The 24,605-nt window shown below is 41.8% G+C and overlaps 1 protein-coding gene across 3 annotated transcripts in view; it reads right to left on the bottom strand.

Moving 5' to 3' along the window:
* Positions 1-21,128, bottom strand: part of LOC111540608 (liprin-beta-1) — a 170,723-nt gene extending 149,595 nt beyond the window's left edge. For all 3 annotated transcript variants that reach the window (XM_023209019.1, XM_023209020.1, XM_023209018.1), the window contains exon 1: positions 20,876-21,128. The gene's annotated coding sequence lies outside the window, so the exon portion shown is untranslated. The remainder of the gene's footprint in view (positions 1-20,875) is intronic.
* Positions 21,129-24,605: the final 3,477 nt, after the last annotated feature.

Below are 24,605 nucleotides of genomic sequence, written 5' to 3'. Positions count from 1 at the left end.
TTAAGTTCCTTGTAGATTCTGGACATTAGTCCTTTGTCAGATGGTAGATTGCAAAACTTTTCTCCCATTCTGTAGATTGCCTGTACACTCTGATGATAGTTTGTTTTGCTGTGCAGAAGCTCTTTAATTTAATTAGATCCCATTTGTCAATTTTGGTTTTTGTTGCCATTGCTTTTGGTGTTTTAGTCATGAAGTCTTTCCCCATCACTAGGCATATTTTTTAGTCCTTTGTATCCTGTCAGTTAATAGTCAAGCAGTACCAAGTTTGTTTGTCCATTCTCTCCTCACCGTTATCACCACAAACACCTCTGCCTCCAAATGTCCACTTTGGCTGCAAATTAAACAATCAGGCGGGACATGATGGCTCATGCCTATAATTTCAGCACTTTGGGAGGCCGAGGCAGAAAGATGACTTGAGCCCAGGAGTTTGAGACCAGCCTGGGTAATACAGCGAGATCTTGTGTCTATTTAAAAAATCAAAAAATTAGTCAGGCATGGTGGTGTGCACCTGTAATCCCAGCTACTCAAGAGGCTGAGGTGGGAGGATAGCTTGAGCCTAGGAGGTTGAGGCTGCAGTGAGCTATGATCACGACACTGCACTCCAGCCTGGGTAACAGAGCAAGACCTTGTCAAAAAAAAAAAAAAAAAAAGCAGGGACTGGGGGGTGCGGGGAAGAAAAGAAAAAACACAAGCAACAGGCTTGAAATTTTAGGAAAAGAATTTCCTACTGACCAATACAATTGGTTGAGGCATTTTACAATGTCCTGCACTCAGCTTGCAAAAGTTGTAAGATTTAGCCAACAGTATGCTCATTTTGATCCTTGAACTCTAAACATGACAGGAAACTTACAAATCATGTAAATTTCACATAATCACTCACCTTAATAGTTTCTATGTTTTAGGTGAAGCATATACACATGGCATGAATTATATTAAAACTCTAATTTATAAATGTGTATAAATTATATAAAAAAAAGACTTTCTCCTTATGGTCTCTCCCTTCCTACCAAAAAGGGGAAAAATGAAAAAACCATAGGGCAATGGATCTAAAGTCCCCTGAACGGAAGTAAGAATGTTAACTCTTAACCCCATAAAGCCCCACTTACATTAGCATAAGCTCGTATTCTAATACTAAGTTGATTTGTTATTGAAAATGCAACCATGGTAGCAGGGATAAAAAAATAAGAAGGTCCAAGACACATTTAAAGAGGATTCCCAAAGGGTATTTTTAACTCCATAGAAAAAAGACTGCATTAGATTATAATTCTAAATTAGAGTATTTATAGTGGTTACTTGGCTCAATTTATTAAAATGAAAAAGCCTAAATTAACATACATTATACATTAAATGGCAAGACAACCTCATGTTGAAATTGTTTAGGCAAAAATGATTTAATTTCGGGGAGTTTTTTTTATGCGGTTGAACAAGGTCTGGCATAAAGACCAATCAAATCTAACCTAACTTTTAAATTGCAGGAAAAATAAAAATTTACTTAGCAACTTGCCTCCCCTGGGTTATTTAGCAGATTTGTCTTTTCTCATGAATTTCTACAATCTTCTTTTTAAATGTTGCTCTGGTACCTGAATGTTTATGAAGCCTGGGCAAGTAACAACCTAATGAATGATGCCAAAAATCTCAACTATGTGTAAGAGAAGGGTTATTGCCCTTCAAGAGAGCCGTCTGTACTTTTTACATGAACACGTAGACAAAACATGTTTTATTTTGCCTACGAGCACAGTCCTAAGCTGAGGATTCATCACGCAATTCTATAAGCAGAAGGATTTGAGAGAAGCAGATGACTTATCCACAACAGAAAAGAAAGTCTACTCAACAGAAAAATAAATAGGTCAGATAAAGTAGTGTTTCTAGCATTTAAATATAGTGATACTCACTAGAATTTCCCAAGTCTCTGCAGATCTACCAGCAATTCTAAAACTTTTAAATAACAAACAAAAAAAGAACAGCAGCATTTTCAGCTTTGCGATTAAGAAACCATCATCACAGAGCTTCTACAATGAATGAGCACGGTGGTGCTGCACCAGGCATCTTGCATATATTAGGTGGGCGCAAAAGTAATTGCCATTTTGGCATTGAAAGTAATGGCAAAAACCACAATTACTTTTGCACCAACCTCAACTTAATCTTTTTAATACAGTTGTCCCTCAGTATCCATGGGGAATTGGTTTCCAGGATACCCACACACATACCAAAATCCACATATGCTAAAGTTCCTTACATATTCACATATAACCTACACACATCCTCCCATTCTCTCATATACTTTAAATCATGTCTAGATTACTTAAGACCTAATACAATGTAAATGCTATGTAAATAGTTGTTGCATTGTATTTTTATTGTTGTATGGTTATTTTGTTTTTTCAAATATTTGCCATCTGCTATTGGTTGAATCCCCAGATGTGAAACCCTCAGATCCAGAGGGTCTACCATATTCCTACAAGGTAGACATTGTCATTTCCATTTTACAGATGAGAAAACCAGGGTTCAGGCTGGCTAAGTAACAAAGTCACAATGCCAAGATAGGGCTATGTAGGGATTCCAGTCAAGATATGTCTGACTCCAAAACTTAAAACGGTGCTACCCTCTGCCTAATAGTACCACCAAGAAACTACGACCAGAAAATACAATGATGGAATTCTTTGTTAAGTAGAGCAGGTCAGCCCTGGAGTCGGAAGCTCTGGATTTTAATGATGCATCTATTGAGTGGTAGTTTCCTCCAAATTAATGGAGATAGAAACAGTATTTAACCTCATAAGGTTGAGGTGAGAAGCATCTATAAAAACCCTGGTGAAAGGGTTTTGCAAAACAGCTGAGTGCTAGGTAAGCGCTAGTTGTTACCTTCATTTTCAAGCTACAGTTAGTGCAGCTGGTGAGCTGCAACAGGGCTGTGGGCTCCTATGAGTCCTCTCACAGGACTTAACCTGGGTGAGGCTGAGGAACAGAGCCTGCAGCCTCAAAGAGGAAAACTTAAGGGGTGAGGACTGAATGGGATGTGGCCTGAGTCTCTGCTCCGCCTGCCTTCTCACAGACTCAACAAATGCCTAACACACCCCTTGCCAGGTGTAGTCACAGATCTCTCAGCAAGTCGCTGGTTTCAGTCACTCAGATGCTTCAGGAATCTAAGGAAGCCCCGCTGCCTTCAGTAAGCTCACTTCTACCGAGGGAAAAGAAATGAAAAACAAAGCCAAACAAACAACCCTCGGCCCAAAAACAGCTTCCCCTTTTCTCATCAACTTTATTTTTTTCTCTCTCTCTCTCTCACAGACACACACACACACACACGTGTGCAAGTTTTCCCATGATACATAGTGGGTACCCACAAGCTCATTTATCCTCATCAGGAATCCCTGTGATACCCTACTTTGGGATATAATTTTAAACACTGATTATTCAGAACAGAGACTTCCAGAGCAGTAAGGGTTAATTTTAGTATAGACAGAGGAAAGTTGGAGAACCGCAAGTGCAAAAGACAATCAATAAATTAGACTGCATAAACATTTTAAACCTCTATATCACTAACAAAAATAAAAGACAAACCGAATTAAAAAATTAGAAACAGTAGGTGAAAATATTTGCAGCAACTTTGACAGATGATTAATAAGTGAAATACACGAACTAGAGTTTATGACAAATGAGAAAAATACTAATTCTCAATAAATGGGCAGAGAACATGAAGTTTGTTAAGAAACAGCCAATAGTCACATGGACATGATTTAGCTCATTAATACCAAATACATTAAAAAGAAAAAAATTCTTTTCTCCTAGAAAATTATCAAATGCTACTAATATGAGAACATCACTGTGCTAACAGGAGCAAAAATTAGTAGAAGCTTTGGGGCAACTGACAGCAATACTAATCAAAATATCCACACATATCCTATCCTTTTGTTCTGCATATGATCATCTATTGTAGAGACAGGAATGATCTGAAACCCAGAAAATACGGAATGCACAAATGCTTGTGAAAATTGAAAATAGGCTGGGTGCAAGAGCCCACGCCTGTAATCCCAACACTTTGGGAGGCTGAGGCAGGAAGATCACTTTTTTTTTTTTTTTTTTTTTTGGTAGCGACAGGGTCACTGACAAGAATCACTGATGCTGATGAAATTAAGCCTTTTGGTGTTTGCCTTTCAAAGGATGATTCTGCAGTCTTTGGGATGGCTTTCTTGGGGTAACAGCTAACTACACCAAACTCTTTGCATTCATTATCTTGTTTCATCTTTACAACCCTTTAAGGCAGTGTTTCTCAACCTCAGTACTACTGATATTTTGAGACACAGTCTCTACAAAAAAAAAAAATTACCCAGACATGGTGGCACATGCCTATAATCCTACTACATGGGAGGCTGAGGCAGGAGGATCACTTGGGCCCAGCATTTTGAGGCTGCAGTAAGCTATGATCACATCACTGCACTCCAGCCTGGGTGACAGAGGAAGACCCTGTCTCTAAAAACAAACAAACAAACAAACAAATTTGAAAATAGGCTATATTTTTACAATGGGATAAAATAATGAAACACCCACAGATGGAATGTTTTACAGTCCTTAGAAATATTTACAGACATTTTAGTAGCGTAAGGAAATGGAAATAAAACAATGTGAAGTTTTAAAAATAGTGGGACACAAAATTACATACTCAGAATACTTCATCTATGGAAAAAATAAAGGAATAGAAAAAGAAGAAAACACACTAACACACCAAAGCTAACTATACCTTCATGTGAAAGGATTACTGATGCTTTTTTTTCTCTATTTTTTCTTTTTTTTTTTTTTTTTTTTTTTTTTTTTTTTTTTTTTTTTTTAGTAGAGATGGGGTTTCACAGTGTTAGCCAGGATGGTCTCGATCTCCTGACCTCGTGATCCGCCCGTCTCGGCCTCCCAAAGTGCTGGGATTACAGGCTTGAGCCACCGCGCCCGGCTTCTCTATTTTTTCTATGTTACTCAAATTTTCTATAAGATACACACATCACCTTTATAATTACAAAAAAAAAAAAGTTTAACAATTTAAAATATAAATCCACAATAAACAATAGATGGAAATCCAGCAGCTAGCTCTCCACCCTCTTACTCCCACAGATAGGCAGGTAAGGCCTATTTTTTCTATGTCACTCAAATTTTCTATAAGATACACATATCACCTTTATAATTACAAAAAAAGTTTAACAATTTAAAATATAAATCCACAATAAACAATAGATGGAAATCCAGCAGCTAGCTCTCCACCCTCTTACTCCCACAGATAGGCAGGTAAGGCAGTAAACAGGGGGAAAAGCTGCTTTGTTTAAAATCCAAGGCTAGAAAAACATAAGGCTTCTTGATGTGAAAACCAAAACGTTTCGTGTCTCACGTATCAAAACAGGTTTTGGGAATTTGATAGTCAAAACATTTTCCATCAGAAGATTTAAACCCACACACCAAAATTGTCTCCACAGAACAAACTAGTAAAGCAAGCAGGAAGTTTACCAGGAATACCCTAAAAACTAATAATGGCTTTTACAGCTCTGATAAATCCACGCCAGCTCACAGTAGTACACGGTGTAACATAAACAACCTGTAGTGAGTCTGTCACCACTACTAAACAGGAGAGCATGAAATGCTTAGCATAAGGCTTCTCACTGGCAACAATCACTGATGCTGATGAAATTCAGCCTTTTGGTGTTTGCCTTTCAAAGGATGATTTTGCAGTCTTTGGGATGACTTTCTGGGAGTAACAGCTAACTACGCCAAACTCTTTGCAGTCATTATCTTGTTTCATCTTCACAACCCTTTAAGGCAGCATTTGTCAACCTCAGCACTACTGATACTTTGAGTCAGGATAATTCTTCAGTGGTGGGGGGCTGTCCTGTGCATTGTAGGATGGTTAGCCACATCCCTGGACTGTACCCACCAAATGCCAGCAGCACCCCCACCTCCAGGTTGTGACACAAAAAATGTCTCGACATTGTCAAATGACTGCTACAGGCCAAAATCACTGCAGTTGAAAACTACTGCTACAAAAGTATACAGTATTACTGCCCATATTTGACAAATGAGGAAACTGAACCACAGCTATAGGTCCATCTAACTCCAGAGCCCAAGATCCACCATTCCATATTACCTTCGTGCCCAGGTAGGAGGCCAAGCTTAGAGTATACCTAATACTTCATTTTCTACCTGGGGCATCTTTGCATCTCCATGGAGCCTGGCATAGGCCTAATGCATATTGATTGAACGAACCAATCATCTCATCACATATTTACTGAGTTCCTACCGGCTAGCAGGTCTTGTCAACAAAGGCAGTCATGGTCCTCAACTAGTCCATAATATATTTCAAGAAATAAGATAAGGGCCGGGCGCGGTGCCTCAAGCCTGTAATCCCAGCACTTTGGGAGGCCGAGACGGGTTGATCACGAGGTCAGGAGATCGAGGCCATCCTGGTCTACACGGTGAAACCCCATCTCTACTAAAAAAATACAAAAAAACTAGCCGGGCGAGATGGCGGGCGCCTGTAGTCCCAGCTACTCGGGAGGCTGCGGCAGGAGAATGGCGTAAACCCGGGAGGCGGAGCTTGCAGTAAGCCGAGATCGCGCCACTACACTCCAGCCTGGGCGACAGAGCGAGACTCCGTCTCAGAAAAAAAAAAAAAAAAAAGAAATAAGATAAACCCAGGAAAGAGCCATTTTGAGAGTCAGTGTTGGAAAAAAGTCTCAGTTTCTTCATCTGTAAAATGGAGGCAATGCTAGCGCTGCCTCATAATTAACTGAGATACTGCACCTACAGTTCCTATCACAAAGTACAATTTCAAATAACAAGTAGATGCCAGATCTCAAAATCACTGGGCTGGAAGGAACCTTCAAAGACAACATTAACTCACCACCCAATTGGTACTTGAGCAGTTAAAACCCAGAATTTGATTACCTGATTCCTGCAAAGTTCCTGCACGAATGAGTTCTAACTGAGACTCTCAGCTAAGTTTTCCTGATGAACTGCTTTTAAGTGGGTCTGGAGGAAAGAGGAGACATTAAGCAAAGAGAAGAGCAATGGGAAAAACAGAAAGGTTTGCTGGACTTCAAGCCACCCAGGGATTGGAGCCGGAGTCCTCTGCACAGAAGGGCAGGGAAAGGCAAGCTTGGAGAAAGAGGTCAAGATCAGATGAGGTCACAAGATGACACAGTGGTAATAATAGCCAGGCAAGACTTAAGAAATATTTCTCCTAAAAAAAGCAACCAGAGGCCGCTACAAAGCACATACCCAATTTCCATTATGTACAGGGAATTTAACTTCTCAGACTAAAAGATCAACATTCAGGTTGCTTCACACCATTCTTAAGAATAGCCAGATACCTGTTTTCCATTTACATAGCTGCAAGTGAAGATTTTCCCACAGCAAAGAATTACTCTGTCTTAAGAGTAAACCAAGGGAAAAGATGAACTGGGCATCTTTCTCCCCATGCCCAGTCCACCTTGTTCTTTAGGACACCAGCACAGCACAAGGAAACAAGAGCCCACAGTGGCCAGACCTCTTTTTAAAATCTGAGTTTCAATAGGTGAATTTCAGTAAGTGAACCCTCTCAAAGCAAGTGTTGGCTGAAACTTCTCTATTAATAACACATAGGCCAAACTAACCCTGTCTCCATGCAGTCTCCACCCCAGGAACACCAGGATGAGAACTCTGCTGTAAGCCATGGCTCACAGGAGGTCAAAGAAAGCTTTGGAGTAGGCAGGGTGGCCTGGTACCAAACTTACTTGGAAAATTTGTCTGGCAGTAAGGTGCAGAATAAAGAAAAGGGGGGTCGGGCGCAGTGGCTCACATCTGTAATCCCAGCACTTTGGGAGGCCGAGGTGGGTGGATCACAAGGTCAGGAGTTCAAGACCAGCCTGGCCAACATAGTGAAACCCTGTCTCTACTAAAAACACAAAAGATTAGCTGGACGTGGTGGCAGGCACCTGTAATCCCAGCTACTTGGGAGGCTGAGGCAGGAGAATCGCTTGAACCAGGAAGGCAGAGGTTGCAGTGAGTCAAGATCACATCATTGCACTCTAGCCCGAGTGACAGTAAGATACTCCATCTCAAAAAAAAAAAAAAAAAAAAAAAAAACAGAAAGGACTACCTGCAGGGCTCCAGTAGGAGACAATGACAGGGTCTGTACCAGAGAGGAGGAGGATGTGAACACAGATATACTGGTAGGGGGAATGAAGAATGATTTAAAAATTATTGAAAGGCAAAAATGACCTTCCTGATGGCCAGAAGAGGGTCCCCTAGGCTACCACCCACAAAGCTGATACATTGCAAACTTTAATAATGAAGCTGAGACATTAGGACCAAGGGAAACTTAGCCTCAAAAGTGAGCTCTTTGACTTCTGAGACATCTTCATGGACCTGTGACCTGGGCAGTAACACAGGACCCCACGCTCAGAAAAGACTCATGGTTGGTTTAATACTCTACTGTCACCATCTTGAGAATGATAAGAATTTTGAATTTGTGTTGTGTAAGTCAGGTCCAATGGGACAATGGAGCCCACAAGTGAGCAGAGGAGAATGATGTGATATGATTTGGATGTTTGGCCCCTCCAAATCTCATGTTGAAATGTGATTCCCAATGTTGGGTGTGGGGCCTGGTGGAAGGTGACTGGATCATGGGGGCGGATCCCTCATGAATGGTTTAGCACATCCCCTTGGTGATGAGTGAATCCTGCTCAATTCGTTCATGGGAGATCTGGTTGTTTAAGAGTCTGGGGCCTCTCCCTTCTGTCTCTCTTGCTCCCTCTCTTGCCAGGTGACAAGCTAGTTCCCCCTTGCCTTCTGCCATGATCGGAAGCTTCCTGGGGGCCTCGTCAGAAGCAGATGTTGGCACTATGCTTCATGTACACCCTGCAGAACTGTGAGCCAATTAAACCTTTCTTCTTGATAAATTACCCAGTCCTAGTTTTCCTTTATAGCAATGCAAAAGAGCCTAACATAGCACGTAATATGTACAGCCACCGTTCCTGGCCTCTCTATTCACACACATTTCCCAATGCACCATGAATTCCGGTGAACTCCTGGTGCGTGGGATTTCAGCAAGACTTAAAGTGAGTGCAAGGTAAATGTGTTACAAATACAACTGAATAAGCAGGCAGGTGGATGCTGACTGCCCCAAGAGGCAATGACTTCCATTTTGATTGCACACAGAAATGTCTTTCTAAGACACACAAATGACCAGGGAGCCTTAGCGTTTTATCTCTTTCTCTTGTTACTTAACCATATTAGCCAACCACTTATGCTGAAAATGATGGCACAGAAGGAAAAGGAAAGATAAGGCAACTCATAGCTGCTTCTTCTTTCAGTCCTTCATCATACATCATAAGCCAAAGGTAGGTGTCAATAGAATGTGCACATGTCAAGAAGTGAACTAAAAGTAGTTTAGTTTTGGGCAGTGTTTCTACTGTTCTCATAACAATATACATATGCATCAACAACTTCAGTAATTCTGCATATGAGTTCAATGCTCTATATTTTCATTTAAAACCAGCATTGCAATGGGTGCAGTGGCTCACGCCTGCAATACGAGCACCTTGGGAAGCCAAGGCAAGAGGATTGCTTGCGCCCAGGATTTCAAGACCAGCTTGAGCAACATGGTGAGATCCTGTCTCTACAAAAAATTAGCCAGGCACGCACCTGTAGTCCCAGCTACTTGGGAGGCTGAGCGGGAGGATCACCTGAGCCCAGAAAGTAGAAGCTGCAATGAGCTGTGACCACACCACTGCACTGTAGCTTGGGTGACAGAGTGAGATCCTGTCTCAAAAAACAAAACAAAACAAACCAACAACAACAACAAAAACCAACACTGTATAATACAAAGATGAAGAGTAAATCATACTAAAAACTTCAATGTTTAGTTTTTTAATTTTTAAATAGAATTCATGCTATAATTTTAATTTTTAATTTTTCTTCACATAGAATGACAAGTAGCCAATACTACGACAAGTCAAGAGAAAAAAACTGTATGAGAAAGGAAAAAAGCTTCATATTTTAGTACCTTTAGCAGCACTTTTTTCTTGCCTTTTGAATAAGGGGTCACACATTTTCATTTTGCAACAGGCTCCACGAATTCTACAGTCGGCCCTGCTGAGAACCGTTGAACTCAAGAATATTATGCCTATCAATTTCTACCGCACACACATGAACAAGCCTTTACTGACATCTTTCAAAGCAACCACCATAAGACCCACCAATGGACTGATGGGGTAGTGATTTTTACTATCGTATTCTTAATTACTGCATTCCTCAATCCTTTTCTCACATACCCCTGATGTCATTACCACAACAAATCTGCTGAAATGCCACAAGCTTATGTCTTTTCAACTAAATATCTTTCTAGAAATAAGTAAACTGAAGATCAGAGACCAACTTATCAGGAGGATAATTTAATCCAGTGCTGTCTCTGTTGGATAATTCCCTTCTACAGAGTATTTCCTGGTGCCTTGATGGATCTGTTGTAACCAAACCCCAGCTGTGAGCTCCAAAACCAGTTGTTTCTCACCACTCAGAGCTCAGGTTTCCCCCAAGAAGTTGGTCTGTGAACCATTAAGTCTGGTTGTCTAAAAATTCCTCCTTCAAAGACAGTCAAGTTTCCCTTTGTCTAATTTCATTCTTCTCTTTTTTTTTTTTTTTTTTAATAACCACTACTTTCCACTTCAATAAACCAACTTCCTGCCTCGAGACACATTCTGGCAAATGTGTCAGTTTGTATTGTTCAGATGAGAGACTTCTGTCATTCTTTCAAATTTTTCCTCTATAACAATAATCCCCAGAGCCAGCCTCTCAGGAGCCTGAGTTACTTGTCTGTGAATTTCCTTTCACTGCTTCCTACTCTACTGATAAATCAATGCAGACTGCCTGCAGTGAACTTACTCAACTCGTATCCCTTCTGATCACATCTTTTTTTTCCATTTCCCCCATCCTCTCTTCCACCTCATCAGAAGAAGTGTTCTTATAGCCCTCCGCTTGATTTTGGGTCTATCCCCATCTCTCTACCCTGGACCATGCACTCATTCCTTCCTCTCTTTTCCTTCTTTTAATATCCTCCTTTCTACCTGAGCCTTCCTCAAACGCAAGCTATCTACCATGTCTCTCTCGGATCAATTCCTTGAAAGGATGAACTAACTGGGCTGCCTGCAGTTCATCAGCTCCCGTGCAGTCTTCAATTTTTTGCATTCTGGATTCCAAGTTCATGAACTGACCTGGCAGCAGGACCAGGGTCAGTCTGTTGGATGCAGCCTTGTAATGAGTCTGTTGCACTGGATGGCATGGTTAGTTCACTTACGTTGTGCTTCTTTCCTTGGCCACCACTGTCCTCCACTTCTCTGCAGATCCTGCTCTATCTCCTCTCCTAACTTCTTTTTTGCCTGACCATTTCTAAATGTCAGGAGTCCCCTGAAGATTGTATGCCTGCTTCTCTTTTTACTCTACATACTCTTGTTTGGGGAGCTCATCTATTCTTGCTCTTTACATAACAGCCCTATAGAGATGATCCATTAGTCTAGGCTTTGGCCTAAACTCCAAGCCTAAATTTCTAAATTCTTGCTTACCATCTTTATATGAATAATGTCAACTAACAGTTCACACTGGCTTTTAACACCCCAAGTACAGAACCACGCCAGAGGTAGGACTAAGAAGAGGTTGAAGATACTGGCCCTGAAGCTGCACCTGCCTGAGTTCAAATTCTGAGTTTGACACACATAATCTGTGTGACCCTGGGAAAGTTACTTAGCCTCTCTACGTCTCAGATTCCTCATCTGTAATATGGGATTGATCTAGGTTGAAATATTTAAGGTGCTTAGATTAGCGCTTGGTACATAAAAACTATAACCTACCAGCTAAGTGTTACCTATTATTATTGTTATTCTCCTAAAAACCTGATAAGATAGGTACAATGAGAAAATTAAAGATAATGTGGGTCATGATGGAATCTCAAACTCCAGAGATGTTCAAATCTTAACTCATGTTTCCCATTAAAATTCAACTTTCACTTAGCCAGGCATGGAGGCATGTCCCTGTAGTTCCAGCTACTCGGGAGGCTAAGTCAGGAGGGCTGCTTGAGCCCATGAGTGCACAATGATCACAACTGTGAATAGCCACTGCACTCCAGCCTGGACAACATAGCAAGACATCATCTTTAAAAGAAAATTAACTTTTGCATATGGGCCATTCTTGATTTAGGGTGTTCTGTCCTTCTCCCTCCCCTTGCCCATATACCCACTAGAAACACCCAATCTGCTATTTCCAGAGTCATTTTTATAAAACAATAGTTCCCTCACTTTTTCTTTTCTTAAAAACATCTTGTTTTAAGGTATAATATTGTCACTCTCTTTAAAACCCTGTAAGATTTGCCCCAATATAACTTACGTCTTTTCAAACAATATTGTTCTCTCTTTTCTCTAGATCTAATCTCACTCTATTCTACATTTTGCTGCAAACCCAAGTATGCTCATCTGTCCCCAATGCCTCCTCAAAATCTCCTCCCTACCCTTTAAGACCCAATCAAATCCCACCTCTTCTAGTGGAACCTCCCGAAACCTAGTCTCTTCCTTTGCTCTGGTGGCTAGAGTAGTTCACAGAATGCTCTTCCCCAACCAACCTCCAAAAGGACCAAAAAATAGATGTTTAAAATTTAAAATATTTTATATTTCCCGAGTAATGTAACATAGATGTAATATACTTAAAAAAAAAAAAAATACAAAGTTCCCTTCATCTCAACTCCCATAAGCCATCCCACTTAGCAGTTTTTCATGCACTGACAAATGTAAACCATATATGTGTGCTTGGTGTTTTACTTCTTAAAACATACATAATAGACATCTGCACAAGTCAGTATATTCAATCTTTTTAACAGTTAAACAGTATTCTAAATCTGCTTTTTATTACAGTCATGAATAAGCTGTGCCATCTCTTTCTGCCCCCATCTCCTGTATGTGAATACTCTTAAGGTAAAGATCATGTTTTGTTTGTCTTTCCATCTCCAAGAGGACCTTGTACCAAGGCTGGGAATTGCTTAACACATGCTTAATGAAATAGTAACAACAATATCTGTCATCAAACCAGTGCATGTTGTGTGCCAAGAAAGCAGCTGTTAGTGCTTCACATACATTATCAGATGTAATCTTCATAACCACGCAATTATTCCCATTTCACAGAAGACTTAACCAAAACCACACAGCTAGTAACAACAGGGGATTCTAATCCACATCTGTCTGACTCTGGAGCCCCCACCCTTCTCCCTGTGCTATAGTTAATAAATTTTTATAAGGACATCCTCTGCTTTCTGAACCAAAGCTGGAGAACAGAAGAGTTCCAAGTATTCTGGTGTGGGCAGGTGGGAATGAGGAAAAGAAACAGGAGGTAGAATAAATGCCAAGTAGATAGAGTTAAGGGACTGTAGCTGTAAACCTACGGAGAACCTTCTAGGAGAAAGAGCTGAATTCTTTGCCTCCCCCTTTCAGGCTCCCCACTACACTTCCCTTCGGTAACAGTGCCACCATTTGTTGAAGATCTTCCATGTGCTGAATATGCCATTATTATTCCTATTACTAATTTCTGGCCGGGCATGGTGGCTCACGCCTGTAATCCCAGTACTTTGGGAAGCTGAGGCTGGCAGATCAGCTGAGATCAGGAGTTCAAGACCAGTCTGGCCAACAATAGTGAAACCCTGCCTCTACTAAAAATACAAAAAAAAAAAAAAAAAAATTAGCTGGTCATGGTGGTGGGCACCTGTAATCCCAGCTACTTGGGAAGCTGAGGCTGGAGAATCGCTTGAACCCAGGAGGTGGAGGTTGCAGTGAGCCGAGATTGCACCACTGCACTCCAGCCTGGGTGACAGCGTGAGACTGTCTCAAAAAAACAATAATAATTTCGAATTATTTCTAATCCTTGCAAAAATGCTATGGCACATATATCAGAGTTACCACTTTATAGACGAGAAGGCTGAGACCCAGAGAGGTTAAATTACTTGCCAATATTAGACTGTAATAAATAGCAAAGCCAGGATTCAAGTTGAGGATCTGCATGGCTCCAAAGTCCTGTTTTTCTCGTACAGAATAAAGCCTTTTTATTTTTAAAGAAAAGATGAACTATGATTTTTAAACATTCAGACTCAGTTAGGATCACATTTGGCTGCAAGTAACTGGCCCAAGTTCTGTGGTTTAACCAAGTAGAGATTTTATTTTTCTCACAGAGTCAAGAAATGGGCAGACAGGGTCCAGTAGAGCAGTTGCAGAATGCTATCAGCTTTCTCAGCCTCCTTCTAACTTTCCACCCAGTCATCCGTAACCCTCAAGCATCTTGTCTTTGGTCACACGATGGCCTGTTTACTTTCTCCAGGGAAGAAGTACAAAGAGCAAAAGTCTTAACAGGCAAGCTCACAGAGGCTTCCCCTTTAAAGTGCTTTGGGGAGCGGGGCATCCAGCTATTTACATCTCATCAGCCAGGACTACTGTCACTGAACCACCTCCCAGCTGCAAGGGATTCTGGGAAATCTAGCACTTAACTGGACATAGTGGTGAATTAAACAAAATGGATTCAGTTATAGAGAAGGAAGGGGGATAGATATCTGTTGGGCATCCAGCTGTGTCTTTCTCACAAGGTAATATGAAGTGCAAATCATCCCAGAGAATCAAATTCCCTTAGTAGACAAAAACAATAAAAGAAACTTAATTCTGTGTTTAGCAGCTTTCTCAGTTATGCAAAGTCACACACTGATGGAGGTGGAGGATGGAAGGATCTGAAAGTTTGACAAAACCGTCCAGGCAGCTGATCCAGAGGAAAAACACTGAGACTCAGGTGACTTCACACAAATGGCCCTGGCCAGATCACAGGTTCAACCAGAGTGTCTCCCGTGAGTCGTCACTGTTTCCCTTCCTCCTTCTCACTTCCCAGAGTTAACTTCGAGAATCCACAGGTTCATTTGACTTTTCTATCATTCACAAGAAAAAGTAGAGCGTGTTCAAATTCCAATGCAAACAAAAGAAAACTCTACTGTGTCGTTATAAGCAGCAGCATCTTTAGAAAAAGATAATGGCTGCAAAGGCATTCTTTATGCAATAGCAGCTGCTCTGTCAAGTCAGTAGATGAAAAAAGTAGACCACAGAGTTTCAACTTTGTTTTCAGTTTTTTCTAAATAAAGTAAATACAATAAACTTTCCTCATGAAAAACTTATGCAATTCTGTGGTAGTGACAAAATATTTGTGTAGAGTACTATAGATGAAGAGAAGGGTGACAAAGTGCCAGAAAAAGGACATCGGTGAGCTTGATCCTAGGCACAAAGATACAAGAAAACACAGGTACATTTAGTGATATGGTACAATATTACTGCATACCATAAAAGAGTCCACACCGTTCCCAATGGGCCTATCTAGTTCCTCCCCAAAACCACCTTTCTGGCCTAAAGAATCTGGCCACTTCTTAAGAGTTCAGCTTTTATTGCTAAAAGGAAAAATTAAAATTTGGCAACTTTTTATTTATTTATTTATTTATTTATTTATTTATTTTTGACAGAACCTCGCTCTGTTGCCCTGGCTAGAGTGCAGTGGCACAATCTCAGCTCACTGCAACCTCCGCCTCCCAGCTTCAAGCAATTCTCCTGCCTCAGCTTCCTGAGTAGCTGGGACCACGGGCATGCGCCACCACACCCGGCCAATTTTTGTATTTTTAGTAGAGATGGGGTTTTGCCATGTTGGCCCGGCTGGTCTCGAACTCCTGAACCCAAGTGATCCACCCACCTCAGCCTCCCAAAGTGCTGGGATTACAGGCATGAGCCATCGCGTCCGGCCTGGCCACTTCTTTAGGAATAGACTTGCCACTGAAAAAAGCCTTAGTCCCTCTTTCACCAGGTGAAATTTGAGTTTCACCTCTTAACAGACACGCACACTAAGAATGAGCACACCTACTCTTCTGAACTTGTCTTTTTATGTCAAATGCATAATTTCCCTAAATTAAAGGAGAGGTGAAAATATCCAGGCCTACCGTGGAGTCCAGAGGGTGTCCATAAAATCTAGGGCCAGCCCCAAACATGATGGTGGTACTTGATCTTCTTCCTATATGATCCATATTTAAGACGAGACCCTTGGCCAGAATGACTGATACTCAATGCAATTTGAGTTTATACAATTCCTTTGGGCACGGACATTGTTAGGTGCACCCCTGTACAGAAAACCACTATACGATCTTTCTATTCTGAACTCATTACACTTGCCAACAAAAACAAGGATGTGGGGAGGGGGGCAGTAAAATGTGAGTCCCACCAAGTTCCCAGGGAGACACATAACCAAAGAGCATTCACAAACTGTGACAACACGTCCACCTGGACCACTCAGAGTCCAAACCAACCTTTCAGAAACAGACACTCTTTAGTGGGTTTAGACTGGTATATATTTACCTCAGGTTCTCTCCCTTCCTCCCCTCAGCTGCCTAAAAAGTACGTAAACTTAAAACTCCTGGAAGAATCCATATTTTTTTTATCTCAAATCCAGTTGTCTGGTATGTTAATTTTTTGTTTTTGTTTTTTGGAAGTGGACAAACAATGCTCACCACTTGGCTTTTGGAAACATTATCATTGAACACCAATGAGCATCAGTAATTATTATATCTAAAACGAAGAGTGCAAAAGAAAAGATTCTATGTATTTTGTAGGGTGGAATAATTCAGTTTAGTTTTAAATTTATGAGCTCCATTTAACACAGCATCAATTTTTGTGAGTGACACATATGACAAAAGCTGTAGGGTTTTTTGTTGTTGTTGTTTTGTTTTTCTAGGAAGAAGGTTCTAATGTGCACTGCAATGAATTTGAAAAATAACTGACATAACACACCACTGATGCACTGAATTACAAGAGCCCAGAACAGTTTTTGGACAGTTGGATAACTGATTTAATTGTGAAGTTATCCACCTTTAGTTGAACAGAAAATGCTGGCCAGAAGACATTTTGTTCTCTTTATTCACAAAGAATACCCTGCATAACCGGGCATGGTGGCTCACGCCTGTAATCCCAGCACTTTGGGAGGCTGAGGCAGGTGGATCACCTGAGGTCAGGAGTTCGAGACCAGCCTGGCTAACATGGTAAAACCCCATATCTACTAAAAATACAAAAATTAGCCAGGCGTTGTGGCATAAACCTGTAATCCTAGCTACTTGGGACCCTGAGGCATAAGAATCACTTGAAAACGGGAGGTGGAGGTTGCAGCAAACCAAGATCATGCCACTGCACTCCAGCCTGGGCAACAGAGAGAGACTCTGTCTCAAAAACAAACAAACCAAAAAAAATAAAAAATAAAAAATAAAACAAAGAATATCCTGCGTCAAAATGTGACAGTAACCCTAACAGCTTTGACTCTCATATTTAAATCCATCTGTTTGACCATGGTTAAAAATAACAAAATAATCATGATAGTTATGATTATGGCTCCCTGAAAGATTTCACAACTGGCTGCTCAACTGTGATTTTTTTTCTTAATTTTGGAGCTAATATGACTTTCTAAGGAAATCTCTGAAAATAAAAAATGTCATTATGCAAAACTTCTTGCCTATGTTTTCGCCTTGAAGCAACGTTTCTTTAATAAAGAATCAAGACACAGACCCAAACATGAATGAATATGCATTCATTAATTCATTCCTTCATTCATTGTTTTGAAAAGGTAATTCAAACTAGGCCAGAGACATGTAATAACATCTCTGAAAAGACAGGCTGGGCACCCATGGCTCACTCCTGTAATCCTAGCACTTTGGGAGGTCGAGGTGGGTTGATTACTTGAACCCAGGAGTCCAAGATCAGCCTGAGCAACATGGCGAAAACCCGCCTCTACTAAAAATACAAAAATTAACTGGGCATGTTGGTGCGTGACTGTAATCCCAGCGAAGGCTGAGGTGTGAGGATCACTTGAACCTGGGAGGCAGAGGCTACAGTGAGCTGAGATTGCGCCACTGCACTCCATCCATGGTGACAGAGCGAGACCCTGTCTCAAAAAAGAAAAGAAAAAAAAAGGCAGAGTGCTGAATAAGGTCTTCTTTCAGTTAACAGTTTGAAATAAAGCTGGTTTGGGATATAAATAAAAAGTTAATTTTAATGTAACAAATTATCAACATAATCTAAATTAACTAATACAAATATTGTATGAATATGAAAGGTTTTAAAAGAAGTCAGCTAGTCAGTAACTGAGGGAAAAATTACCTTGTTCTGATTTATCTCGTGGTGGAACAGGGAGTAACAAAAAGACTATATAAACGGTTAATTAACTGTCCCTCAGTGAACTTGTTCCCAAAAAATGTCAATGATGCCCTTGAAATTAGGCACCATTGATCTAGAACTTCAATGTGTCCCTGGATTTCAAATCAACATTTATTCATTAAGGCCTGATGACCTTAATTTTTATTTTATTTTATTTATTTATTTTTGAGATAGAGTTTCACTCTTATTGCCCAAGCTGGAGTGCAATAATGAGATCTCGGCTCACTGCAACCTCCGCCTCCCAAGTTCAAGCGATTCTCCTGCCTCAGCCTCCCTCTCCTGCCTCAGCCTCCCAAGTAGCTGGGACTACAGGCGCCCGCCACCACACTCAGCAATTTGTTTGTATTTTTAGTAGAAACGGAGTTTCACCATGTTAGCCAGGCTGGTCTCGAACTCCTGACCTCAGGTGTTCCACCTGCCTCAAGTGCTGGGATTACAGGTGTGAGCCACCGCGCCCGGCCGACCTTAATTTTTAAAATTGCTCTTGGAAGTATGACAGTTGTGGGTCAAAAGTAATTTAACCAAAACCTGATCCTACCTTTCTCAATAACTCAAACATCTTTTAAGTATTCTGTGCTTTCCTCACCAGATCTGCCTCATAAACATGGACTGAGAAAGAGAAATATTGGTTTAAATTAAGTATGTAAAATTACTGCTATTACTCAAACTGTGAATCAAATTTAGAGTTTTGGTATATTCAAGTCCCTCAACTAGGACTAGTTTCTTGGAAAGAAAGTGTAAATCTGAATTTGGTACATAAGGATAACATCCTAAAGATACTCTTCTCTACTTAACCGTCTGGCTTTTGCAGCCCCATCTTTTGGTATTACAAATGCAGTTGGAACACTATCAACCAAGGAACACTACACTGAGTTCACATTATCCCACCCCACAGCTCTATCCTACTGAAAAAGTACACTGGAAATATGGTATGTTTTATGTACTCCCCACAGAACATAAATAGAAAAGACTTGTTCACCATTATTGCAGAGCCATTTGCAATTTCTGTCTTAAGCCAAAATACAAACCAAAATTAAAATGTTCTTGTCTTTCCAATAAAGCAAATTTTCCTTCCTCAAACAGCCTGCTATTTATCCACCCTATTTAATTTTTGCAGGAACTAAGAACAATACAGACCCAGGTATGTCATAAACAATGGCACAACCAAACACTTCTTTCTAGTTCTGCAACCTAATGATCATCTGGCTAGAAAGATAGAGAACCCCATCGATAGTCCTCTATCCCATTTCCTGACTTGGGTCTACTAGAGGTAGTGTTGTGGCTTCATTCTTTCTCCATCTCCTGGAAATGCTTTTTCCTTCAGGGGCCTGGGATATGGATTTTGACTCACAATGAAGTCCACTCCCATTTCCTCCAGACCTGGCAACAGTAGGATCCTCACTGCTAAGGAGGAACTTCGGTGAAAGAAAGGGGAAACTTGACTCAGGAATCTCAGCGCTGACTTTTTTTTTTTTTTTCCTTCCTTAAAGCACTGATGACAGGGTCCTGAATCAGTGTATGGAGTCAATTTCCCCGCCCCTTCGAGAAAGTCCCAGTTAGTGTTAGTGACCAGGGCACACAAAATCTCCACACAGGAAAAAGACAGCGTTCGAAACAGGAAATAAACAAAAATCAGAATTCTGTTCTTTCACTTCTTAAAGTATCTTTTCACTTCTTAGAGTATCTTTTTCGTCCCGACAGGCAATTGCTTTCTCAAAATACCAAACTTGGACTTTGAAATCAAGTTCTCTTTCTATTGCTCTCCGCAGTTCTCACTGAAAGAAAGGATTTGTTTTGGTCCCACATGTTGAAAAATTCACGACCCTATAATTAAGAGTTTATATGCCACGCCTTCCACCGCATTTCCCTGTTAAAACTCCCTTCTCTAAAAGAGATCCCTGAAAACACAACTACCAGCCCACCTTTAAAGCAGCCACAGGAAACAGATCTGAAGATTCTTAGCAGCCATCCTAACCCCTCCAAATACAAAGTTGGCAGCTGAAGGGATTTCTCGGTTAAAATGAGCGAATACTAGTTGCAGTTTTAGAAGTGTGCCCCCAAGAGACGAGTTTTCCCATAAGCTCATAATTAATAAACACCCCAAGTGAATTTCTCACATCCTGACTGGACTACACAAAAGGATATTTTACATTGATATATAAGAATAACATTGATATTCTTTTAATATATAACAGGCCACAAGGAGACAAAAAAATACAAAACTTTTTTTCTTTTCAACGAGCATAATTTTTAAGTCGATGATTCATAATTTTTTGCGGCATTTTTAAATCCCCCAATATAGAGAGACACACACCCCTCTGGTTGGGGTTCTCAGGTATTACTGGGAACCTAGGGTGTGGGGGTCTAAGGATACAGACAAGACCTAAACGTCCAATCCTGGAGTATTCCTCACGTACAAGCTCGGTCGGAGCCCCAGGAGTTAAGCCCTACCCTCCACCCCTACCACCCCCCAAAAGTGCCCGTTCCCATTGGGAAACAGGAGTGAGTTGCACAAGGAAATCGACCCGGGGAAGAGGAGGAGCAGCTGCAACAGCCAGCTGCAGCCACACAACGGTGCCACTTCCCTCCCGTCTCGTAGTGGAGCAAAACGCCCTTACCTGGGGGGTGGAGAGCCGCCGGCACTAGTTCCAAAAGTTCTCGTCCACCTCCTCTTGGAGTTCAAAGCCCCAGCACTCCGGCCCGTCCGCCGGCTCGCAGCACACGAGTCCTTCCCCGTCCCTTCCCCACCCTGCCTGCTCTACACCATGTCAGGAATCCGGGCAGGCACCGAGCTGGGAGCTGACATCACTCCCAGTTCAGGTACCTCCCCCTCCCACTGCCGCCCTTCTCTCCTCCCTCCCTGCAGGAATCAGCCAAAGAGAGTCAGCAGTGGGGCGGGGCCGGAGGCGCCTGTGCGCCCGCTGATTGGAGCCGGGGAACTTCACTCAGAGGAGTCCACTAATTTTATACATTCCTCGCTGAGCCAGACTAGGGCTGGAAGTGGGTGGATGGAAGAAAATGCTGCCCTTCCTGCTATCTCTAAGGAACGGAGATAATGCGATGGGGAAGAACCTGGCGGGTCGAGTTTTAGACTTTTCTTGTTGTAGTTACTGAGATTCCAGATCAGAAACGAAACTAATCCACGCGAACCCCCTTTTTAAGGAGAAACAATTGCCTCAGTGTCACGGGCACACGGGCATGTACGAGCCCGGCGGCGCGTGGTGTAGAAAATGGCTAGCTTTAAGCCATGCAAATAAAGGAAAACGTCAGCTCACCCTTCTGCCCTTTTATCCTGGGACTGCTGGGTGTTCCCTTAGACGGGGAATGTAGAGCTTCAAAAGCACTTCAGAAAGATTTGGAAGAGACTCCTGAAAACGGTGACCGAGCTTTGAATTGCTAAGTGGTGTTATCAGCCATGTGGCTGCTTTTGCTTTTAGCGATGAAAATCACACCACACAAGCTTCTCGGGCAAGTAAAATTGAATCTCTGAAGCAAGAAAAATTTATTTACTCGTTTAAAGACCTTAAGGCTGCTGTTTTAATGCACACACTGAAAAGGGTGGAGGAAGGAGGGACCTCACAATTGAGTTCCACAAACCACATGAGAATAATTACTGTTGAATGGAACCAATTGTAGTGGCTGAGCTATCAATTAAGAATTAACTAACGTTTATCCTTGACAGATATCATGCGGTATAATCCCCTTGGCTGACAGAAGAGAAAGATTCTCAGAAGATGGTTCTTTCAAGGCAGATGCTACTTAGAGGCAGAACTGAATGGTGAAAAGCAGCTTTATTTGTGTGAGATATAGGTAGCATATAACCCACCATCTTCTAGAAATATAGTGAATTAATAAGTTTCTTTTTTTCTCTTTTTAAAAAAAAAAAAAAAAACAGCTCACTCTGTCACCCAGGCTGGAGTGCAGTGGCACGATCTGGCTCACAGCAACCTCCTCCTCCCGGGTTCAAGTGATTCGCCTGCCTCATCCTCCGAGTAGCTGGGACTACAGGCGCCCACCACCACACCCGGCTAATGTTTGTATTTTTAGTAGAGAGGGGTTTCTGCCATGTTGGCCTGGCTGGTCTCGAAATCCTGACCTCGAGTGGTCCGCCCGCCTCTGCCTCCCAAACTGCTGGGATTACAGGCGTGAGCCACCGCACCAGGCTTCATTGTTTTTTGATTGATGACATGCCATACATTTCACCGATCTGCCAAAAATTGTAGAGGGATGCACATAATCCAGCATTGTGTCTTGTTTAATCTTCCTAATCATCCTGTAAATTGAGTGTTATTAGCCCTGTTTTAACATAAGGAATCAAAGGCTCAGCAAAGTTATGTAAGTAAATTTCTCCAGATCACCCAGAACTTGGATTGAAACCAAGGTCTATTTGACTCCAAAGCCATTGTTTTTCTTTCCATATCTCAAGTATTGAGTGTCCATAATTTATACTTTTTCAAACAATAGAATGCTACAAGAAATCCACAGGCTGCAGAAATCCACTGCACTCACAGACCTACTTTGTATCATTACCCTCTTGTTGCTTGTCAGACCTGCACTATCCCAAACTCCTGACTTGAATTTCTGACTCCAGTTTTCCCCAATTCTAATTCTTTCTCTGTACCACTACCAGATGAGTTTTCTAAAATGTTTGGTTTTGTCATCAACCTCTTCCCCTCTAAATCAGGTCCCCCTTTCCCAGCAATTCTTTTCTAGCCATTTAAAACTCTCCCTTATCTGGCTTCTACTTCCCTTTCCCAGCTTATCTCCCACTTCGCTCCCAGGAAACCCTCTCTGTAGTCAAAACAGGTCTACTCACAGATCCCTGCTTGGTTCTCACCTTTCGGCCTAACCGGAATCCCCACTCATCTGTGTGTTAAGTCCCACCCTTCTCTCAAAGCCTAATTAAAGTCCTTGTCCTGTGCCAAGACTTAGCTGTGTGTTACAGCGGACAGAAAAAAGGACTCAAGGTTCTTGGCCTGGCTCTGCCACTTATCTATTGGGTAACTTTGGGCAAGTCACTAAAACATCCATCCCTAATCTCAGTTACCTCCTCTTTAAAATAGGGCTGACAATACCTACGTTAAAGGTTGTTATAAGGATTGAGATTGTACAGATGTGTAAACATGTGGTTATACATGTCCAGTTAAATGCCTTTCCTGCCTTCCCAAACTCTGAAAAGCAAGCATATTGCTTATAGGACTTCTTTATATTCCTTGTACCCAATTCAAGGAAAAGGCTCAATAAAAATACAGGGCATGAGAAAATGGATCATTGTATCACTTCTATTCTCTTCCATTCTTTAAATGCACTGTGTCCCCAAATAATATCTCAGACAAAAACTTTTTTTTTTTTTTTTTTTTTGAGACGGAGTCTGGCTCTGTTGCCCAGGCTGGAGTGCAGTGGCCAGATCTCAGCTCACTGCAAGCTCCGCCTCCCGGGTTTACGCCATTCTCCCGCCTCAGCCTCCCGAGTAGCTGGGGCTACAGGCGCCCGCCACCTCGCCCGGCTAGTTTTTTTTGTATTTTTTAGTAGAGACGGGGGTTTCACCGTGTTCGCCAGGATGGTCTCGATCTCCTGACCTCGTGATCCGCCCGTCTCGGCCTCCCAAAGTGCTGGGATTACAGGCTTGAGCCACTGCGCCCGGCTCAGACAAAAACTTTAACTGTTTCTTCTTGTTCTTTTTTTCCTCTCTCTCTCTTTCTATCTTTTTATGCTTTGGCCGGAGCCCTTCTGTTTTCCCACACCCCTGCCCACCGTTTGTTCAACACCCTTAACTCCCTCAGATCACTTCTGGACCAACTACTTCACCTCTCTCTTAGCTACTCACCGTTCCCTGTCCCACAGTCAGGGACACAACTTGTCCATCAGTGTCTGTTGCCTATCTTGCTCCCAGATGCCTTCAAGCAGAGGCTGGGTGGCTACCAGTCATTCCTACAGCCCTAGTCAGGACAGCCGCATCCAGGCTCACATTTTTCCAAAACTACAGCCAGCCGCAGGAGATGGGGGAGGGAATGTCCCACCCCCACAGAGATGGCAGGATAGAAAAACAGGAAGTCGCCTCCCATCCTCTCTGCAGCTGGAGTGATAACAGCTGCCATCCAGAATCCAGAAAACAAAAGACTCAAAGGGAAGGCTGAAAACAGGCCAGGTTTGGAGCAGTAATGTTCAAGCTAGAGGTTACAGAGTGGGTGAGGAAGGAACCAATGGTTGAGATTTCAGCCTCCTTCCCCCTCCCTTTAACCAGAGTTACAGCTCTTTTATCTGCTCTACATTTGGGCTTCACCATGCTACTTCATTTTTTGAAGACAGTGTAACCCTTAAATAAACATACTGAAATCACTGGCCTCT

This window comes from Piliocolobus tephrosceles, chromosome 10, assembly GCF_002776525.5.
Source record: "Piliocolobus tephrosceles isolate RC106 chromosome 10, ASM277652v3, whole genome shotgun sequence".
Taxonomy (NCBI): domain Eukaryota; kingdom Metazoa; phylum Chordata; class Mammalia; order Primates; family Cercopithecidae; genus Piliocolobus; species Piliocolobus tephrosceles.
Note: the sequence above shows the minus strand (reverse complement) of the source record. Positions and strands in the feature narration are given on the sequence as shown.